The sequence below is a fragment of the Maniola jurtina genome, chromosome W (assembly GCF_905333055.1).
Source record: "Maniola jurtina chromosome W, ilManJurt1.1, whole genome shotgun sequence".
Taxonomy (NCBI): Eukaryota; Metazoa; Arthropoda; class Insecta; order Lepidoptera; family Nymphalidae; genus Maniola; species Maniola jurtina.
The window spans coordinates 1,025,989-1,029,897 of NC_060057.1; the positions used below are offsets into that span (position 1 = coordinate 1,025,989).

The 3,909-nt window shown below is 35.1% G+C and overlaps 1 long non-coding RNA gene across 1 annotated transcript; it reads left to right on the forward strand.

Annotated features, from left to right (window-relative positions):
- Window positions 1-268: 268 nt before the first annotated feature.
- Window positions 269-1,540, forward strand: LOC123879919. The gene is made up of 2 exons (XR_006799107.1): window positions 269-822; window positions 1,374-1,540. It is a non-coding gene; the product is annotated as an uncharacterized LOC123879919 (long non-coding RNA).
- The last annotated feature ends 2,369 nt before the right edge of the window (window positions 1,541-3,909 follow it).

Here is a 3,909-nt window from a genome sequence, read left to right on the forward strand (position 1 = left end):
GAAAAGTGGACGAATTGATCTCGCACGAATAAACTCACACATACCATTTTTCAAAAATCCCAGCCTAAACTAACACATTATCCTTTACGAATTTTAATTACGCCATCCATCTTGCAAGGCGTACGAAAAAAGAAAGAAAAACTGTCACACCAAATTCTTTTTCTTTTTTTTTTTTTTTTTTTTTCTGGCCCCAGATTCCTGACCACCTGTCAGTTTTAAAAATAATTCCCTAACTCATGTGAAACTTTTACAAATGTATTTTACAAAGACCTTACATTTACTAACTAGACTGTGTACCAAAAATTTTTGTTAGGCTAAAATGAGATCTATTACATTATCTTAGGGTAGCTATTTCCATTATGATCGGTAGCTATCTAAAAGCGGTCCTGGTGAGAAGGCTTCCGGGGGTAGTGTGTCCTTGTCTGACGTCTTGCCAGCTCAACTAATTTATTGGGTTTGGTAGTAATGGTAGAAAATTTTATATTTAGTATTTTTATGATTTACCAAAACGAACAATCCATAAACTTTGCAACTCAATTTTAATATTTCTACAGTTTATATGAATAATAATTATCTCGTTGTATTTAGAAAATAATCTAATAATACTGAGTAAAAGTAGTACTTAAATGTTTGGGACTGGTAATACTAAATGCAATATGGTGGTTTGTTTACTTGGTTGTTTGGTTGATTTTCGTACTTCGATTTGCGATTGTGTACATTTTCATAATAAACCTGTTTGTTTTTCATGAAAAATGGTGAATTCAAGTTGTGTGACAGGTGCAAAAATGAGTTTTATCCTGGTAGCAGCTTTTCTTTCCACAGGTAAGTAAAAACAACAATCATATTCTTTAGGTTAACCATGAATTATGTGGATCAAAGATTTTTCTAGTTTCGTAGAAGTAGGCAGATACGTCCCGACTGACTTAAATTGGAGATTTATACTAATAATCTACTATTATAATAAAAATGAATCTCTGAAATGTTTGTACGCGCATAGCTTCCGATCGACGGCACCAAATTGGATATTTCATTTTTTATTGTGTTTGTTAGTATCAGGAGATGGTTTTATAAAAAATATTCGAAATTCCCGGGCGAAGCTGGGTCGGGCAGCTAGTTTTTAATATAGAAAAATCTTAGTTCGAAGTTGGAAATACTGTCCGACGAACGGCGAAGCTCTTGACTTGCACACTATTACTTACGGGTCCTAAACATAGCTGGTGTAATGTGGGTGATATTCACCTCTGCATAGGTACACCTTTGGGTAGGTACCTACATAAAAAGGTTACACTATGTTATGTTAACTTAAGTTGACTCGAAGTTTTGTTAGTAACAGAAACTTAATCGTGTTAGTCATCATATTTCTTGTATTGTAGGTTTCCGAAGAATGAAAATCAGAAATTGATGTGGGGAAATGCAGTGCCTGGAAAAATCTCAAAATCGTCTGTTATTTGCAGTGCGCATTTTAAATGTGACGACTTTATTCCTGGTTATATTAGGAAAATGCAATGTATAAAAACAAATCATTAAATAATTATTGCAATTTTAGTCTTTTTTTTCGTCTAGAATATGCATGACGTTCATTTGACATATCAATCATTTAATAATAATATTATATAGCTTTTTTGTACGGACTCAATACGGAGTGAAAAGTTAGTAAGGTTGTTGTCAAATTAACGGTATGTCAGATGATGCCTATTGTACAGAGAAGAAAAAAGTACTTCTGACCCTTATGAGTATGCAATAAGCTCGACCAAAGTTGCCGGCGCACGTGGGTAACGGTGTAACCTGCTTGCTATTTCACCTAACCTAATATTGTGTGAGAAACAGATAGACTCAGTGTAGCGAGTACATGCGTACATAATATTTTCAGTTATTTAGGTGTAAAATAGGAGATTTATTGGAGTTTAGTAAAAAACGAAATGTCATTTTACTGCATCTAGTTAAAAGTCGGAGTATACAAAACAATATGTCCTGTGTTCTGTTTTATCATGGTCACCTAATTAGAAAGGGACACACTACCAACGGGAGCCCTCTCATGCGGACCGGCTTTTTCGCCATGGTGCACAGTCTAGTTAGTAGTGTAAGGTCTTTGGTATTTTATAGATCCTTTTATAAAGAAAAGGCAAATATTTACACAAACGTAAATTAATAATTAGTAATAATAAATAAATTCTTTTATGATGGCTGTTACAAGCATCACACCAAGATGCCGAACTAGTTCCACCCGCTACGCACAGATGTCGCTAGTCGTAAGGAGATCAGTGATTTGAAGTTATATGTTTACTTTTAATATTTATATACAATAAATACCACACGTTACAATACCCCCTCCCCCGGAAAAAAGGTTCAACGAAGGGGAACCGCTCGCTGCCCTCAGCGATCACGATGAAGCACTGAAATTCAAATAAATTCAAAAAAACAAAATATATAACCACTGATACCTAAACAAACAGAAGACTATAATAACTATTCCTATTTACCTTATCTATTCTATTTCTGGGAGTTTTGAAACGTTTTAGGCTAATGTTACTATACTAGTTTTATAACTATGGAATTTAACTATACAACTACAAATTCTGCTATTTATAGGACGATCAGAAGTTGCTTGGACCTTGGCATCATTCACTGTAAACGGCGTACGTAATAATACAGCAATGCATCTAGGCCTACGGTCTTTGCAGCTTGATCTTACAATAAACTAAAACAGTATAACTGTTATGATACAGGAGACAGAGTCTCCGGATACTTTTTCGGTATATACAAGAACCGATTTTCCTCAGTGTGTGGACACCTTCTTAGCATCAATACTACCTAAACAAAACACTGGGAAAAAATAGTCTCTGTGCAAAGCACAGCAAAGAAGAAATTGATTTCCTAAATGTCTGGAACAAGGTCCTAGCGTCAATATGAGCTAACAAGACATAGGAATACTATAATCTCTGTGCAACAAAATGCACAGCAAAAGAAAAATACGAAAATTACTAACCTTCGAGTATATGATTCGTATTTCAGAAGAAAAATATACACCATGGTTGAAAGGTTTGTTGACTGTCTCAGATCAATCATGATTCATCAATCCGCCTCCATCTCACCCCTATCACTCTTGCATTATACTATAACATACATCACGCATTCTATTTATCACTCTCACTCTTTCCTTGCATTATACTACTTCATTCATCACGCATTTATACTTGGTAGTAACTTATTCCAAATTAAGTTTACCACTTCCTTACACTTTAGTATGTGAGCACTTATAATGTTCACACACGGGTTGGGATTGAACATGCCTGAGTTACAATTTATACCTTTAAATCCTTTATATGCCAGGAACCTATTTTTGTACCATCTAGTCTTTCTAATTCATACACCAGTGGAGATAAAACTCTTGTAACCCTACATTTCTCATACTTCGGAGCTAATTTTGACATTTTGAATTTTTCAGCGTCACTCTGAGTATAAGTAGACTTCCATACAAGATCTCCAACTGAGAACTTGGCGTTCCTTCGCCTAAGGTTATAATGAGATGCATTTTTAGCATGTGCTTGATGTAATTTTTCACGTACCTTATCAAAAATCTCTTCCAAACTTTTAAATTCCCCTGCATACTCCTCGCGTGGCATACCCACTCTATATTCTTTATCTGTATCCCGATAGAAGTTTCCATTTATGACAGGTTCGCGACCGTGAACCAAGAAAAATGGTGAAAACCCTGTGGATTCGTTTATTGCACTATTTATAGCGAATTGAATCTTATTCAGGTTTTGATCCCATGAACGATGGTTGTCCTCCACATAAGACGCGACAGCCGTCATAATGGTTTTATTATAACGTTCTACCAAATTTACTTGGGGGGTATATTTCGGAGTATAATGAAGTTTTGGTATATTGTAGCGCGCAATGACATTT